Below are 19,481 nucleotides of genomic sequence, written 5' to 3' on the forward strand. Positions count from 1 at the left end.
TGGGAAAAAGTTTCGCAATTTGTTATTTATAGCAATCAGCGGCAGTGTTATTCATTTTTAATAGGGTGAAAGGTCGGTTTGTGGGAGCGGGGAGGTCGATGTGATTGTGGTGGCAGCTCCAAAAGTAAAAGTTTTCCGGTTTTTCAGGCCGTTTCTACCACCTCCTGCGATGCAGTAACCTGGCCTCTGCTTGGATTGGAAAAAAAGTCAAGGCGGAATTGGAATGTCGAAACGATGATGCTGTCGATGATGGGCGAAACAACAATTCTTTAGCACGAGTAAATAAAATGTTATCGAATTTCGTGATGTACGAGTCTTTTATTTTCGATTGCTGGGGGAGGAAAGAGAATGTTTAAGTTGAATCGGAAGAATTTTATCTATTTTGGAGGTACATGGCAGGACTTTTAATTAAATTTTCCGAAAAGAAGTCGTAAGAATGATTTAATTAAACTTCATTTGTGATATGTTTCTGCTGAAGTTACGTGACCAATTAATTCCAATTCCCCGCAAATTCTCGAAAAGTTTTCAATCTACCTCATAAGTTCATCAAGCCCGGCTGGCTTCTTAAAGCGTACCGTCTTCAAGAGAGATATTAAATCAATTTTCCGGTCCCTGGAGTCATCAAAAATTTTACGTCGCGTTCTCATTCCGGCGGCGTGTCTCATTTTACAAGCTCCCATTAATCAACATTCATTTCCGTTTTCAAAAACATGAACAACAACCGCAGAACAACCTTGCTACGATACTGTTGCGCGCTCCCTATTGTGGGAGGAAAGTTGAAAGCGAAAGGTGGGGGGTTTTCCTCCCACCACCCTGGAAAATCCCTCATGAAACTGAGAAGGTTTATAATCCAACAAACCGAGTTAATCGTGTTAAGTAGAGAATATGTTTCTGTGAGTGTTTGTGTGCAGACAAGCCAACACGCGGCTGCCAGCAGCAGGAGCCAGGATCAAAATCGAGAAATTACCCTCATTTTATGCTTGAGTAATTGCGCTCTGAGCTGATACTTCATACGTGTAATTAAAAATATTCCCTGCCTGCAAAAAAACGGGACGGGCATAACCTTCATCCATCAACGGCAGCATAGTAGGCCAGGATTGTTTCAACCGTGTTGGCATGAATCGAAGTAGCCGCTTTTCATGAACACCAGAGTGTTGCATGCTGGCTGGCCGGCCGGCCCCCGGTCTACTACGATGATGGCCTGGCTGGCTGCTGGAATGTGTATCGATTTTCCTTCAGCAAAAGAGCACTCCCAACATTAAATATTGTACAGCAATTTTCAGCAACTCATGTGCGGGATTCCACAGCAGCAACAGCAGCTGAGGCAAAAATGAGTGGACCGGCTGGCAAGCTGGGTGGATAGCCCACGAGAAACGGTGTGAAGTAGATTAAGCTGGAATGCAGTGGGACAGGACACATGGGATGAAATACGGTACTTTTAGAGGGAAGTGGTGTCAGAAAAGTTTTTTTTTTAACTTTTTTGAAACGACAACAATTTTCTTACAAAAAATAGCTAACATTTATTTGTTTTATTTAATATACGTATGCTTATTTTAGTCATTGACCTAATAAACTAAATCTATTTTTGTCGAATCAACGATTTGAAATTAAAACAAAGCTTTGCTCCCAAAATGATTTCCGATTGTTACAAAGTAATAAACAGATTAAATAAATGAGTAACCGTCTTTTCTTAGTTAAATTCTCTGCACATAACAACCGATAATAAATCCGCAGTGCACTGCGAAATTCCGATGGGGTACAATTACACAGCAAAAAAAGTTAGTAAACTTCATGCATTGAAACTACCTACTTAAACTTAAGTTTCGGCCCATTTGTATGGAAAACTAGTTCGTGTTTCGGGAAACAACTTTGCCGAAGACAAAGAAACGATTCGAGGACACTGAAGAGCTTTGCATAATAAAAAAAGTCGTCCCCGAAATGAATAAAGAATTCAAACATATGTACTCATTCCATGATTGCCATGATTTTTATTTAATGTTTAATTTTGTGATAGTACAAAATAACGCAAAAGCAACTGGCTCAGTTGATCAGCGCCAGTCTTCGAGAAGTGTTTAACTTTTGCCATAAAAAAAAACATCTCCGATGTCACGATGGAAGCAAATGTCTAGTATTTTGTGCTTAATTATATTCCTAAACAATCAACCAGTAAACACCTTTGAGTGCGGTGTTAGAAAAGTTCCAATACCAGAAAACGCAAGTCAAGAGTACCCGGACAAGTGGCCATGGTACGGTGTGATTTACAGTTGAAAATCAAATCTATTCTTCGACTACGCTTGTGGTGGAACGTTAATAACCAGCAAACATGTGTTGACTGCAACTAACTGCGTTATGTATGACAGCAGTACGATGTTAAAAAGCAGCAATATTTTGGTGGCGTTTGGAGTCCACCATTTAAATGTCCTGAACATTGGAGTTGCTCAGTACCGAAAAGTGAGATTTATTCACCAATCGAACGATTTTGCACCAGCACTTTGCAACGTAGTTGTTCTTCTGGAGTTGCTGAAAAGCGTGCAATTTGGAGAGTTCGTTCAGCCAGCATGCATTTTTAAACCTAATTTAGACGATAATGCCATGATTGGCTGGAGTGAAAAGAATGGAAGAAAATCCATCGTAACGAATGTTATGTCCAATACTTGCAGTGAAGATAAAGGAAGCATTAAGTTTATTATGACCGGAGGCGTTTGGTCTATTGACTCAATTATTTATTGTACATTTCCCAGCATTCATTGTGATCCCTTTAATTCACCCCGTACATTTTCCAATGTTGTTATCTTACCATATCTTACCATAAATTGGATATATGAAATAACGAAGCTTGCATATTTGAATGTTGAAAGATACGGACGAGACTTTAACTCATCACGAAAATATCCAAATATTACCCCGCTGGAATTGTGGAAATGTCGTTATGAATCCAACCATCCTGTTTATAATTTTCCATGGATGGTATATATCGTACATTTTGATAAAATCTGGGAATTAACAGCAAAAAGAACTTCTGAAGGAACGCTCATCAGTCATCGTTATGTTTTAAGCCTAGCGAAACCTTTAATCCTTGGTTTGCCGTAAGTTTGTAAAGTAATATTTTTACAGTTTACATTTAAACAATATTAATCTAATTTCTAGAACCTATATACAACTTGGTAATCAGCCACATGCTCAGGACGGATCCTGCAGTGCAACTGATAATGATGATGATTGTGTTCTCCCAGTGAAAACAATTTATGTGGAATATGCTATAATTCACCAAAAATTTGATGAATTTCGACTGGATATTGATAAATATAATATCGCACTGCTTCGTATGAAAAAAAGCGTAGCTTTTGAAGGTTTGTATAGTTTTACTGTCACAACAAAAATCGCTTCTAGACGTATCATGAGTAAATAGTGGTTATCCCTTTGCTTGAAATATGCAATGGAGCCGAACAACGTTGTAAAGAATTGTTAACTAATATGGTTATACACTGTAGAGTGGTACAAAACCGGGACCCCCATGGATAGAGGGTGACGATTCTCGAGATTTTCAATTTCCCGGGAATCGAGAGTTGGATTTGGCCATTTCCCGGGAATTCCCGGGACCCGGGATTTTTTGACTATGCCAATAGTGCCAATAATTTTAAAAGGAAAGGTCATAAATTTGTTTCTTTTCAATAAATTCAGTTACAAATAATTCACACTTAATCAAAGAAATGTTAATTTAAGAAGCCTCATTATTTTAAAGACCTAGTTCAACCTTTTTCAGTCGACTCTCTAGCTGTTGATCTTCTCGATATCAATATTGCTCCATATTTCGATGAATTCTTCAGTCCCTTCAATCTGCATACTTCAATTCTCTTCATTCCTCGATATTTTCTCTTGCTTGAAGGATCTTTTCCTCGACGGTCCCTTGGATTCTGTTTGCTTTAAAAATCTCCTCCGGTTGTCAATATTGTCACTTTCTCATGGCTTGCATAGACATTTTTCTTTGCGAAACAAAGCTTTGAAGGGTGTTTGACATTAGTTTGTTTTTGATTGTTGGACGTTGCCATGATTCTCTCCCATAGCTGGGTATCAAGAAAACAATATTTTCAATCGAGTCTTCATTTTGCATCGTTCTGTAAACTGATGATTCTCTTCCTCGACGGTCCCTTGGATAATGACTACCAGAGAGTCGACTGTAATCAAATATTGAGGTTGATGAGAAACACAAAATGACTTAATCAGGATATGGAAATTGAACTTATTGAAAAGGGTGTTCCCTCTTAGAAATAACAAATAAAAATAATTTAACAAAAAAACTTTATACAACAAAATTTCACTTAGAATTAATGAAACTTCAGATAATCGAATCTCGACAAAAAAAATTTTTGCTGTCTTATTTTTGATTCATTAAACTACTCCAAACTACTCTGAGATTATTAGGAAATTTTTAAATCCAAGATTCAAATTTGACTAAAGTGTTGTTGCAGAACTCAAAATTGATGTTGAAATACGAAAAAAAAATTTTTTTTTTCGTGATCCGATTATTCGAAGTCCCATACAAACCTTCGAATAATCGAAACATCGGATAATCGAAACTTTGGATAATCGAGTCTGGACTGTATTTCATTTCTGGGATGTAACTGCTACTTTAAGGTAAATTTTGGGCTCCACATTTTTTGGGCTTCTCTCAATTATAGTTATTGAAATTTTCGATTAATTAAAATTTACACTTTCTAAATAACAAGATTAGAGAAGCATAGGTTTATTCGAACTTGAACATTGAACATCCAATGTTCTAAGCCATTTCGAATTTTTAAATGTTTTTCTGATTAGTTTATATCATTTTGCTTCGATATTTATAAGTAGAAAATTTCCCGGGACTCTCGACAAATTTTCCCGGGAATCGAGAGGTCCAAAAATTGTCGATTTCCCGGGAAATTTTTCCCGGGAATTCCCGCTCGTCACCCTCTACCCATGGACATACCCGAATTTGGATCACTCTATTATACATCTGTTTGTAATTACTCACAGGAAACCACCTGTAAATTTTTAAATTCAAAATAAAGGGACTTCAGAGGACTTCCGCATGATTCAATGTGAAGCGAAAAATTGCCACAACAAAGGCTCAATGAGAATATTTTTTTATTTAATACAGATTATATAAGTCCTGTATGTTTACCCCTGACCCCGCAATTGAAACGAACAACGTTTTCGGAATACTTAGTGACTAGTTGGGGTGGATATCCACTGGGACCAAAGAATAAAGGTCCAACGTTTGACAGTTTGAAAATGCAACAATTATATTCCACTCATTCCAGCGAGTGTAACCCATCGGAAAATAGCATTTTTTGTTTGGAAGAAGATAAAGACTACAAAGTTCTCATTGGAGCACCAGCCGCTAGAGGTATTGACTACAATGGATATCGAATTGTGCAATTTGGTATGGCTGTAAACAACTTTAAGGGACTCTTTTTGAACGTGTCTGAATATGTTGATTGGATTATAGCAAACATAGAGATATGAAAATAAACGGTTGGTTGCCGCACATTTATTGTTGGAAAATGTCATATTTAAAAATTGTTATATTCAGTTATAAAGTTCACGTTGGTGAAGCTTTGTACAGACTTCAAGGATAAAAGAACTATGCAGAGAAGAAATCCAAAAAACAAAAAAAAATAAACGAAAAATTAAACACCATAAATTAAGCATATATCAAAATTGTTTTAGTCAGCGTTTTCTTTTTGAAAAATCCTAAATATTGGCAGCCCTTCCACGACACCGTAAAACTATACAATGTTCCACCTAAAAACCCTCATTCCCCCAACACAATTCTCGCTCGTCATCAGTGTTGCTCAAAGTTGGCTCCTCTGGTGGTGTAGTGTACATTTCCCTCCACCAAACTGGCTTTAGCACCCGACAAGAGAAAGGCACTCCCCTCCACGGTGGCTGTGGCCCGGGCCGCCACGCCAGTATAAAGCGAATTTATAATTCATAACTCATAAATTCTGACGATTCGCTCGAGTCTCGTGCGCGCGCTGTTCAAATATTTATCCAAGAGTCCTCTGCAGCAAGATTCCCCCTCCCCTCCTCTCTGTTGTTTAGACCCAGGACAAACCTTTTCCTCTTCTTCCTGGCAGGTCACACCGCACCTTTCAGTCAAAATAACTCTTCTCACTTCTTTAAACAGCTCATTAATCACACTGTTATCAATCACGTTCCACGCGTTGTTTTCAAATCATTTGCTGCGCTCCTAATTTCTCCACAGACAATCACTGCAATCCACACCAAGGAAGTCGTTTAAATCCAAAGGAGTCGTTGATATCGCGCCAAAATATTCACCGCTCACTGCGATGAGCCAGGGTGGTATTCACCCGTTCACTTCTCACGTGCTCACGTGCTCACTTGCATAGACAACATCGTCAGGGCGGAAAGCAACAATCGCGCGCTCGCTCGTTCAAATTTTCCACGGCCTGCTACTACGGCCAACGGCGGGTCGACCACGACGGCGGCGTTTGTTTTGGTTTTTTCAACCCCGACTAAGAAAGAGAGAGAGGAGTGCAAAAAACACACCGCTTTACGAGTACGGAAAATTTTTCGACCGTTTTTCGCTCGCACGCACGACTACGGACGTTCCCTCGCCAACGCTTATATCACAACTAAAGCAATAGGAATCCTTGATAAAACATCCTGATCCAACCGGCAGGACAATCCGTGCAACCGTGCCATGCCGTGTTGGGGGAAAATTTTCACTCAGAGAGCCCGACATTTCCTCTCTCTCCGGTTTCGGCTTGCAGCAGCAACGAGGTGGGTTGGAAAATTCTCTCTCTTCCGACGACCACGCGCACGACGAGAACGGTCGCTCTCATTCATTACAAAAAACAACAACTCATTCACAAACCGGCATCGTGCACTTTCACCACCGACGAAATCATAGGCGGAGCCAAGTTCCACTTGCCACTGCAGAATAAATTGCGATTCCACACACACGTGGGCAGCCATTTTGTTTCCGCCATTGTGGTAACCCTTCGCTTTGACAGCACCTTGGTGCGCTTTGACAGATCAATTTCCACTAATTAAAACATTTAGCAGCCCCCACCTTTGTTTACGATTTTCTCCGCCGACTACGCCACTGCCGAAAAACAAAACACGTGCTGGATGAACGACGAACCCGAATCGAGCCGGCGCGGCGGTGGGACGGTTTACGGGAAGAAAAGGGGCCAAACGAGCCTCTCATGGCTTGACGAGAAACGGGGACCTATTTATAATGCGTCAGATATCGTGTGAAGAGGTTCCCCCGGGTCAGGTACGCGAATGTACGCGGAAAATTTGTGGAAATGTTTGAAATAACTCGCAATTTTGAATTATAACTCTTCATAACTAAAATAAATACGAAAAAAGTCGTACATGTGTACATGTTAAATAGGTTCCAAACAAACAAACAATGCCTAGAAAACCATTACTTTAGTATACATAATGTTTTATAGGTAATTCTCGAATTTACTTTATGCTCAGGCCGGGAAAATCGACTTTCTTTTGTTGGTCGATCTGGAGAGCCTCTTGGAATTTTTTGTATGGATTAAAAAGTGAATTAGTTCCACTAAATTTAACGCATACCAGTTACATAAAAATAGTGAACTTCACGAAAATATCCCGATTTCCGGAAAAAGTCAATTCTCAAAATCGTGAATGATGTTCATGAAAATGCATCAACTAGGATTTTTTAGACATAGGTGTTATTGATGTTATTGTTATTGATTTATTATGACTTATTCACTCATTTGAGTAATTTGGCGGTGATGAAACATTTAAAAAATTATTTTGTTATTTATTAGGCAATCAACCATTCAAAATTTACTGAAATGGGGTCGCAGAACTCGAATTTTGTGAACCTTCGGATAATCGAACTTCGGATAATCGAAACTTCGGATAACGGGGTCTGGACTGTAGTAGCAAACGGTAATTATAAATTAGACATGTGATACTTTTTGCTTCGACATTTCAAAAATTAAACTTGGAATTTGAAATACAGTTTATTTGAATGTTTACACATGTTGCAGGGAGTGTCAGGAAAATTTGTCGGGTTTGATTAAATATCTCAGTATCGAAGAGGCATTGAAAGCTGCACAAAATGGCGTCCCTAATTCAATTTGGCCCAAAATCGACATGCACGATCACGACATAATTGATCATTTAGAAGCAATTAATGAATTTGAAACCTTGGGAAAATAATATTTGCATGAATTCACATAAATTAAACAAACCCGTAGAATTAAAAAAAAAACATAATTTGAATGATATTTAATTGGGTAGCTTAAAATTCTATCGAAAGAGATTTTTATATCAAAGAGTCAAACATTTAAACCGATTTTGCTGCTTGAAACAGAAATTTTCATCTCTTACATCTTTTGTAATTTTAATGCTTCGATTTTTGAAGGTATTTTGAAACGCTGATTCTTGGTTGTTTCCATGAATGCCGATTTAAAATTTTGCTTTTGAAGTATATTTTACTAGTTTAGGAAAAAATTGACTAAAGTTGAAGTATTTTTATTTATTTTACTGAATTTTATCAAACAAAATCGTGAAACTATCAACTAAACATAACGAAAAATTGGAAACGATTTCTCTGAATGCTTTGAAAACTTGTCTGCCATGTTAAACGTGGTTACATTAGTATTGGTATCGTATTTTTAATTTGAAAAGCTTCAATTCACCCTGGTTAACGTCTTCTTAATCGAGGTTTAAGGTTTTTACATAATTTAGCTTCATAAAAAAGACTAAATGTTGTAACGAAACGTGTAAAATAACAATCACTTCCATTTTTCCGAAATTGAAAGATTTTTTAAAAATAATTTGCTTCTCAAAAATAATTTGAGAAAATATCGTTGAACAACCACCGTTCATTTTATAATTCGCTAGCGTTTGGGAAAACTTATTATACTTTTAAAATATTTTTTCAACGATGTTTTAAATTGTACATTTTCGTTATACAAAACAGTGTGTGCCAATCAATGCACCAAATTTTCCAACTTTTTTGCCCCTCCCAACAATCCACAAATTTTCATTAGCTTTCGATTGCCAAATTAAACTTTTCGCTAAACATAAATTCCTTCGCAAAACTTTTCCCATTTCCCACTTTTCGTGTAAACCATTTCTACCCCTTCTTCAGCAGCGCTAAAGTTCAGTTCGCAAAAAAAAAATCCGAAACAATTTATTTCGTCTGCTCCGGGTAGAAAGCACCAGAAGCTCGCCCAACGACCAACGCCTGCTCAGATATGCGGCTCTCCTCATCCTTTCAGCTCTGACGTTCTCATCATCGCTCTCTCCCGAAATCCAAGGCATGCTGTGCTGCGATGCTTTCACCCTGGAAGCATCGAAGCAAGCCAGTGGCCAAAGTGCATTAGACCGCGTCGCGTTCAACCCGTTCTCCAGCGCCTACTACTGCTACTGCTAGTTGGTTCGTTCAGCTAGCCCCCCGACGGCAGAGTGCATACATTCAGGCGAAATTTCTGCACAGCTCTCCCTTGACGATGATGACGGTGTGACTTGGAACGAGGCCCCCCCCGTCGGTCCGGATATTCTTCGACCGTGGATGACCGGCAAATTTCCCGGCCCAAGCTAGCGTCCGGATGTGCAGATGCTGCGGCGGTGGAGTTTTTCGCCGGGCAAAATATGGGGTGATGATGTTGTTTCGAAATTATTCAGCTGGAACAAGTGCTGAAAAGTGCAATGAATTTTTGGCCGAGGTTCGGTGCGAAAATGTGCTCGCGAAAAGGTACGTAACCGACGGGAAGGATGATTTGAGGAATGGGGTGATCAAATTAAAGTTGAGTGAATCTAGTTTAGTAAGATTATTCATGTGGCCATTTTTATTATGTACGTTTTTAGTGATTTTAGAGATTTTGCCAAAGTATTTTGTGAATTCCTATTTAAAAGATTTTGAGATCCATATCTCGGTACACCGATTGATACCACAGACAAACAAGCGTAAACTATTAAATACTTTTACTATAAATCCATTTATCTCGTCTTACTAGAGCCATTTAGTTGTAAACGTGCGCATCGCTCGAAATTTTCGATAGTGTGATTGCCAAACACGTGTAAATGAGCGGTGGTGAATTCAAATTGGTGGTGAGTTTCAAATCAATTTCTGACAGATGGAATTCAAAAGAGATTTGCATTACTGATATTCAAACGAAAACTGTTTTCCGTTTTGTTAAAAACTTCGTTCCCAGATGTATTTTCCTTTTTTAATACTTTTAAAGAAAGCCTTTGTAAGACAACTAATAACAACATAGACATTTTTGAAATCGTTTACTGAACAGAAGAAAAAAAAACTTGAACATGAGACGATTATGCGTAAAACGGCAGTGTAGCAGTTCTAACTAAAAACTTTGTTACACAAACTCAGTTGATGTAATTAGATTCGACGTAAACGGTTGAATCACACGTAAAATCATGTTTTTACGTATAATTTGTTGCAAATTTACATCAAATTGCATGTAAATTTAAATGTTTAATGACGTACAAAAGTGTTACATCATAATTGATGTAACATTCGGAAATATTTTTTTGTGTGTAGGATTGTTTTGAAATTTTCTCAACAGATCTTAAATAACACAGAACCTAAAGCAAAACAAACTGCAATCAGTCGCAAAAGTAGTAAAACCCAACTGTAATTGAATTCAAAGTACAAATAACACCTCTCGTTACCTTTCTCTTGTTACAGACCAGCTCAAAGAAAATTAATTTCAAATAGGGCCCTTTTCCCACCCCCTCTTCAATTGGAAAGAACCCCAGCAATGTTGAGACCAATTTCGCACAGGTTGGCGGCCAGGAACCCAACTTCGGTTGGTTTATTTTGCTCTATAGAGAGGAGGGATGCGGAAAGTGTTGCTCCCGGGTCGAGAATTCGAAAAGAAATTGAATCTGTGCGAAACAGTTGTAATGAAGCGCGAATCGCAGAACCTTTCCCCTCAACCCCAAAAACCCTGAAGATTTCTTCGCGTTGCGTTGGTTCAAATGAAAGCAAGCAAACGAAAAAGAAAATCGGGGAAAAAGTTTTCCCTCAATCATTTTTTCATTAAAACATAATTCCTCTCTTTTAAAACACTCTTTTCACTTGGAATACATTTGCGCTGCAGGATGGAACGTTGGGAGAACCCTAGAAAAATAAGGTTATAATCTTTGTGAACACAATATAACTTATTTAAAAAAATGATTTCAAGCCCGAAAAAATAGTGTAATAATATTTTGAATATTATTTTTTACTTTTTCTCGGGACACCAATGTAACGTCCACAGAACAACATTCCCCCCTCGCAGAGCAAACAAATCTACCAAGAAAACTCCAAGAGGTAGGCAACATGCAACACGTTGATTGTGGCTGAATTGAAATGTCGCGGTTTTCCACCACCCACCACAAACGCCGCTATTCGACGCCGCCACCACCATTCGTGTGGTGAAAGATCTGAAGATTCAATTTCCTTACACCAGTTTTGTGGGGAAATCGTCACCACCCACACCCTCCCACTCAAGACGATTGGTAAACTTTTTTTTTCTCTGTTTAATTTTATTCATTTTTGGTTAAAGTTGAAAATGGGAGAGGTGTGAGAGGTAAAATTTGGGCACCATCCGGATAAAATGTAATCGCGGAAAATATTCTTTTAATATCCTGGCAACGTCCGGCGTTCGAGTTTTCCCGACACGAAGATTTTTGGCGCGTTAATTTTTGTTTTTGGCGGATTTTCTGCCAGGTTCAAGGTTGTTGCGAGGGGATTAAAATTCGAACGGCACGAGAATGGTAATCCGATGATAACAGATGGCGCTGCCTGTCTGGATCGTCGGGATAACAGAGAATATAATTTTATCTTGGTGCAAATTAGGTTGGAATGGAGGGAAGAATCAGGGAATACAAGTTATTTTTGTTACAAACACTTGTGTACATCAAAAATGCTATTTGTTACCCCAAATATGACAAATAATGATGACCATTACAAATATTTGTTCTTGTTTCAGTCTTCCCATTTTTCCTTTTTTCTTATTATAATTTCTCAAAAAATAACATTGAGAAAATAAATAAAGCATTTGCAGTACGATCCCTTCAATTATTTGCAGAAATATCAAATTGAAACATGTATGCCCTGATATTTACAAAATATAATAATCTGATATTCTAAGCCAGGGGTGCTCATCCTTTTCGCCATGCAGGCCAGATTTGATTTTTTTTGAAGTTGTGAGGAGCCGGAAAGAATGTTCAATTGAAATAAAAAAAAACAGATCAATTCGTAAAGTAGTGAAGTTAAAAAGCTACATGACCGATTCTTAGCGAAGCTACACCAAAATGACACTTTTTCAATTTTCAATGTGATTTTTTATATGAAAAATTTCATTTTAATTATGATCTAATAATTGCAATGTGCTTTAAATGCGTTTTCTTATCTGAAATGCCAAAAATATTGACCAAATAAGGTCTGCAAGTCATTGAATGGGAGAGGAGTTTTTTCATAAATCTGCTCCTTTCGTTGTCCCGTCACGAAAAGAAATGGCTGACAAAAACTCAAATCTCAACCAAATCTTTCAGTTCAAGGAACAAAAGATTCGTTTTTCAATTTGTGATAATGTGTAGAAGAGCAAAAGTTTTAAAAAATCAATCTGGCAAAACTGTGTCGATTTTTTTGGTGTGCCTTTTAAAATTCCAGTTTTACGATGTTGTCCCGTCACGCTACATTTTCATTTCAGGAGAAGCACAGGTATAATATTGTTCATTATGCATGTCATTTCTATGTTGGAAAATCAATTATCTTTTCAAATATGTAATAACATTGGGGGGTTTCTTCTTTAATTGTGCCACTACAGCCAAAACGCTGAAAAAAACTTGGGATTTTTTTAAAAAGGTGCCGAAGAATCGGTCACATACATTTTGAATTTAAGAAAGAAAATAGAGAATACCTTAAAATATTAATTTGATTTATACCAATTTCGGATTGCCTAAAATTATATTGTACAGTCCAGACTCGATTATCCAAAGTTTCGATTATCCGAAGTTCGATTATCCGAAGCCTCGATTATCCGAAGTTTCGATTATCCGAAGTTCGATTATCCGAAGTTTCGATTACCCAAGTTCGAATGTCCGAAGGTTCGGATAATCGAATCATATTTTTTTACCGTCTTTTTTATTTATTTTTTACTTTAAACGTCAAATTCGAGTTCTGCGACGCCATTTTAGTCAAATTTAAATGATTGATTGCTTGTAAATTTAAAAAATGCATTTTTTTCAATATTTCATCATCACCATTTTGGTCGCCATCTTGGATTTAAAATTTCTAAATCACTTTGGAATAGTTTAAGGGTCATACTATAGCTCAAAAATCAAAAATAAGTCAACGAAAAAACATTCGATTATCCGAAGCTTCGATTATCCGAAGTGAAATTTTCCCAAGGCCTTCGGATAATCGAGTCTAGACTGTAATTGTAATTGTTACGGTCAATTTTAATGAATTACACCGTTGGCAAAAAAATTCTGCGAAAAAACTTTGTTATGGAATCTTTGAATGTGAAAATTCTAATGCTTATTTTTAAATTTAGATGCTCAATATTTATTAAATATTTCTTCATCAACCACCCCTGTTTCTAAGGTTTTGAGTTCTTCATAGTTAAAAATATTTTTTTCAAAACTGAGTAATTCCCCAGGTTTTCAAAAAACGCTCAATTCTGTCCTAAAATGAAGCTTAAATTTGTGATATTTGTGTACACACCGATAAAGCTTTTATTTCTGAGTAAAATGACCCTTTTTACAACCGCAATGGATTTAAAATGGATTTTTAAACCAATTTAAAAAATACTTCGTAGCCCTTCTTGACAAAAAAGGTCCTACTTGACAGCCCGTTCCAAGGGGACCATAGTTGATCCATCGGAAAATGTTGTCTAGTCAATTTATTTTTTTGCATCAGAAATGGTTTTTAATCTTGTTTATTTTCCGTTGTACAAATAAATTGACATAAAGCTTTAGGACCCTATTTCTACGTTTTTTTGCCGACTTTAGACAAAACTTTATCACCCGATATCGATTGAAAACGTTTTCTAGAAGCTGTAATCGAACGTAAAAATGTCGATATGCCAACATCGGGTGCTCGATGGAACTACATGCTTTTCCCCTATCTATTCAAAAAAAGACTAAAAAATTTGTAATAAGTAATTTAATATCTAAGCGTTAGAAGTAAAATTTAAAAAAACAAGCACTATTAATTTTCAAATTGTTTGTGCTTGAGGTACAAAAAATACATAATTTGCGCCACAGTGCATAATTGTATGGAGGCATGCGTTTAAAACTGATGATGCAAAATGGCTCCCATGAACACAAGGAAAATTAAACTAAGAAAAGTCGGTTTTTCAAAAGCATGGGAACATTTTGAGGAGTATTTTATGTAAAACATTATTGAAAACTGTACTATTGAATATAAGGTATTTTTCGGTAACTGAGAATTTATTCTGCTGTTTTCTAAACTCAGTAATGAGAATTTGGTGAGGAGTTCAAAGTAAGTTTAGAAAAGTTTTTTCAATACCTCTAGATTTTTTCCATTTTAACGGCCCAATTTTGCTCCAGCTAACTTTTTCCAGCAAAGCCACTAAATTTACATTTTCAACATATTCTGGAACCTTTTTTTATCCTACCTTCAATCCCCAGTCAAGTGTCTGTTCATACTAACGCAAAGTAAGTTAATTCGAATTAAAGTGGATCCCCATTTTGCTCCCTCACCGCATCGGGGGGAGGCCTTGGCATTAAAGTAATCCACCCCAGGCTCTTGGCTCGAGCAGCCTACCCAAACATATCCCGTCTAACGACCTTACAGGCCGGATTCACTGGCTGTGTTGTCTTTGCGCCAAACTTCGACACCCAGGAAATCGGTCCCTTTTTTTTCGCAGTCTGGGACACGGGTCGAATTGCGAATTTTTCCCTCCCTGTGTAGTAAAACTTTCCCCCCGGAAGTTGATCCCGATTTCCGCGCGCGCTCGTGTTTAGGCAGTCAGTTTGTGTGTGCTTGTGCTATCCAAACACCATCATCATATCGAGAGTATTGACGAGAGGGGGGTCCACACAAGAAAGTCTTCTCTGAGGGGTTTTTTTTTCGGGGGTAAATATTGACTGAGCCTATTACAAACATAGCACAGGATCCGGAACTGCTCGGCGGTGTGCAGCAACAGACTTTGCCACCAGTTTGTTTACGATGGATCTTTGAAGGGCGGAGGAGCGAAAAAAAAGTGTGGCCCCGACACTCTCGAAAGGGCTGTGCTCGACCACGTGGCGGGGGAGGGGGGGAACCCTCTTTTGGTCAAATATTTGATTGATGTCGGTGTTGGAAAAGAAATAGCACATGTACAGACACAAACAAATACAAACACACACACAAACACGTACACTTGTGTTCTGGATAAATATTGACGAAATTATGTTGGACCCTGTTTCGGTGTTCTGTTTTGTGTCACAGCAATGAAATTCGATTCCGAACCCATTAAACGAAACCGACAATATATTGGGCAGGCATGACGATAAATGGGAATTGATTTGATCGTTAAGCCTTTCGACGACCTACAACATTTGATTTTATTTTAAAAATATTCTGAAGATTTCTGAAACATTTAATTCTTACATTAATCGAATAATTTAAAAACGTTTGAAAAAATACAATTCAATCATGCTGATTTTTTGCTGCGTATTTTTAGAATTGCTTTAGTTTCTTAAGAGTCTTTCGAATTCTTTGGTTGTTGAGACTTCTTTTATTGGGTAATTAGGTAGAACTATAAAGTTTGTGTGTTATTTTTATGCGATTATAAAAATCTTTTAAAATAAATTAAAAATGGTAGGGGAGAGTGGGGAGACTTGATCCCCTTTTCTTGTATCTAGTGCGTCCATCCCGGGAATTCCCGGGACAAAAATCCCGGGATTTTTCCAAAACCGGGAATTCCCGAATCCCGGGATTTTCTAAAATTTGTCCCGGGAATTCCCGAAATTGAAAAAAAATCATATTTTGGTCTGGAAATTCAGAAAATGAATTAAAATTTGTATTCAGCAAATCTCAGCATTAAATTGGCTTTTTAGGAAAAAAAATATCATAATTTTAATTAACAGGTCCACAAAATGCCTAGTGCTTTAAATTTATTTTTCTCTATTATTTTTTTTAAAGACTGGATATATTTACGTATATTTTCGATTTTAAATTTGAAAAAAAAACAATCTCATATCAAATTATTTATATTCAAACCCCGGCATCTAGGGCAAATACGTACAAATGTAACGAATAAATACAGCTATTAAAGCAAAAAAAAAATAATTGCATGACGTTTTGGATGACTTCGGTTAAAACAGGAACAGAACAAAACAATTTGTACTTCCAAATGTATTGCTCTAAAATCTCCTGTACCTATTTAGACTGTAATTATGATTTTCCGTTTGTTGGCGGTAGTAACTTGAAGATAATTTGTAAAATATGTTTTATACAAAACAATGAATTCAAAACTTATCTAAAAGTTTACATTGACTGGTATCATTTTATTTAGTGTCGTTTTTTTGTTTTTTAGACATATAAAATAATTTTTTTAAGCTGTTTTAGTCATGTCATATAAAAATATATATAAAAGAAAAAAATATATAAAAGAATTCCAAAGTTTTTTTTTGAATATGTCCTATAAACATATGGAAGACAAAAGCTTATTGGACCTTTTCAAAAAAACTCAAGAATTATGTAATTTGATTCGCAAATAAAAAAATAATTAATCATACTGGAATTAAAAAAAGAAGTTTATATAAAATCCTTAACACCACAAAGACAAAAAAAAATCTTTTATGCTATTTTAAAACTGTAGTCTTTTTTTAGATTGAAGTGAGGATTATCACCATTTGATATTATTATGCTAATTCAATGATTTTAAGCTTGAAAACATGACAAATATAATGAAACATAGATTTAATTACTGATTCAAAAATTTCCCGGGATCCCGGGAATTCCCGGGATTCCAAAAATATTTTTCCCGTTTCCCGGGAAATTCAAAACCCGGGAAAATTGGACGCCCTACTTGTATCGCACATAACTCTGTCAATTTCTCACAAAACTTTGAACTTTTTGCATCAATTGAAAGCTTAAACATTCAATTATGTTTGAATGATAAGGGTATTTCATGAGATGAAATCTTCGAATCATGCCAAGTGTTTAAAAAAATATTTTAAACCGGCATTTACAAAATGTAGGGGGTAACCTTTTTCAACATTTTGAAGAAATCTTAAGCAAAATATTTCATATTAATCCAAAGTTTTAATTTTTTATAAGTTACAGCAATTGCACATAAAACCTGTACGTTTGTGCTCAAAATATAACAAGTTTAGTATGTAAAATATTTAAAAACTTAAATAATTCTTTTTTAGATCAAAATTGAGCGTGTTTACAAAAGCTGGTAATTTTGATTAACAAAACAGTTGAAAAATGGTTTAAACTGCAGTAAGTTATGTACAACTATACCAAAGGAAACTATGTATGAAAACCCAGCCCAATTAATTAAGCTTGAGGCTGATTCCAGTGACTGTAAAAATGCAGGGATCAAGTCTCCCTAAACGTACTTTTTTAAACAATTGATTGTAAAAATAGTATCACGATAAATTTAACGTCAAATGTTTATGGGTTTTGAAATTGATAAGTTTATCAAACAATTCGATCATGGAAAATATTTTTTTGAATAAATTTTGAGTGTTTTCTATACATATCAAAACTATGAAAAAGGATCTTATGAAGGTTTTTTGCAGCACTTTTTAGAAAAATGTGTATAACTCAATCTAAACATTTTTTTATTTTTTTCTTTGTTTTCTTAAAATGAGTTTTAGTCAATTTCGCACAACTTTCTAGAACAAAGCTAATTTTTTAACCCACATGCTGACGAGATACAGGCTTGGGATCAAGTGTCCCCGGGGATCGAGTCTCCCCACTCTCTCCTAATAAAACAACTGTGACTTAAAAACTCACTTACAACAAATTAGAGTACAAACTTTTTTTTTAATTATAAATGCCAATTATATTGAACATCCTCGTATTTACGAATAATGATGTAAATTAGGTTTAATATACCGATTCCCATCATCATTCTAAGCGGTGGAGACTGATTGATGGTCGATAATGGACACAAAAAGAGCGAGCCGGTTCACTAAAAAGAGCGAACGGACCATGGCTCACAAAAAAGAGCCGCGGTTCTTTTTGAAACTCAGGCCTTTTGAAAGAACCGTTCCAAGATGTAATGATGTTTTAACTTGAAGACTCTAAATAGCATTTATGCCAAATTCCATATTTTTAGTTTTCTAGTTTTCTTAGAAATTCTGAAAAATCAACATTTTATTGTACAACTGATACAATAAAGTATTCCCAAATTTCAAATTTGAGCATTTCAAATTGCTTAGCTTAAAAAATGTTACCGATAATCTATTAATCAGCCCATGAAATCATGGAAATAATAAATTCTCTTGCCCAGTTTAACTTTAGCGTTTAACGGATCAATTAGAATTAGGAAGGAAAAAAAAATAAGAGTTCGCAGGATATTGTCTTAAAATTAATGTTTAATTTTAACAGAAATAAACGAAATTTCAAAAAAAATCGCAAAATTAATAACAATATTTTCCAAAATCCTTGTTTTAAGTTTGGGTGCCATCCAACTTGAAATCTTGAAATAGACTGCCAAGACCTATGGTTTTCAAAGGAATCTTTTAGTTTAGTTAATTCTAATTATTTATAATAGTCCAATAATAAAATATAAAAAATCACACCATAGCCTTTTCATCCAAATTTCGAAAAAGAACGAAAGAGTCGTTCAAAAGGGCCGCTCATTTTTATGAGCGAGCGAAAATAAGCGGCTCCTAAAAAATAGCGGTTTTGCCCACTATACTAAAACCAAGCACACCAAGTTTTGTTTTACCAAAAGTTATTCCTATTCCTTTTATGAGATTTTTAGAAAAAAATTTTTAAAGTCTATTCTAGTCAGATGAGAATACACTGGAGCCCACGCAATTTCTTTTGTCGGGCGAGTTTTTATTTTTTTTTTTTTTTTTAATTTAACGCCCAAGTGCTGCCAGTTCATATCATAAGTGAAAGTATTATTTCCATACAAAATCTCTTGGCATCAGTGGCTCGCCCTTTCACGCGCTGGTACTCGCTTTTTGTCAGCTTTCGACGAGAATAGGTAAAACGTCAAGTGACTTAGGGCGTTTGTTTGTTTGATAGCGCTTGCTAATTAATTACATATTCAGGGATTATTTTTCACGTGAATAGCTAAAGCATGTACAAGAAAATATATTTCCGGTATTTGGAAGCAATTTGGAAGCTGGAAAAAGCTTCTGATTATTTTTGTGCTTGTGTCTATATTCATCAACTAGATAAATCTTAAATCATAAACACCTCCAAAAGCCCCAAATTCTTGCCCTAAATAACAACTTTCGCCTCCCCCAAAAGTACCTCCAAAACAAAGACA

General features: G+C 36.2%; 1 protein-coding gene across 1 annotated transcript in view; it reads left to right on the forward strand.

The window, feature by feature from the left end:
* The first annotated feature begins 9,383 nt into the window (after nucleotides 1–9,383).
* LOC6035184 (tubulin beta chain) overlaps nucleotides 9,384–19,481 on the forward strand; it is a 37,710-nt gene continuing 27,612 nt past the window's right edge. Inside the window, exon 1 of the mRNA XM_038261589.1 lies at nucleotides 9,384–9,754. The gene's annotated coding sequence lies outside the window, so the exon portion shown is untranslated. The remainder of the gene's footprint in view (nucleotides 9,755–19,481) is intronic.

This window comes from Culex quinquefasciatus, chromosome 1 (assembly GCF_015732765.1).
Source record: "Culex quinquefasciatus strain JHB chromosome 1, VPISU_Cqui_1.0_pri_paternal, whole genome shotgun sequence".
Lineage (NCBI taxonomy): Eukaryota > Metazoa > Arthropoda > Insecta > Diptera > Culicidae > Culex > Culex quinquefasciatus.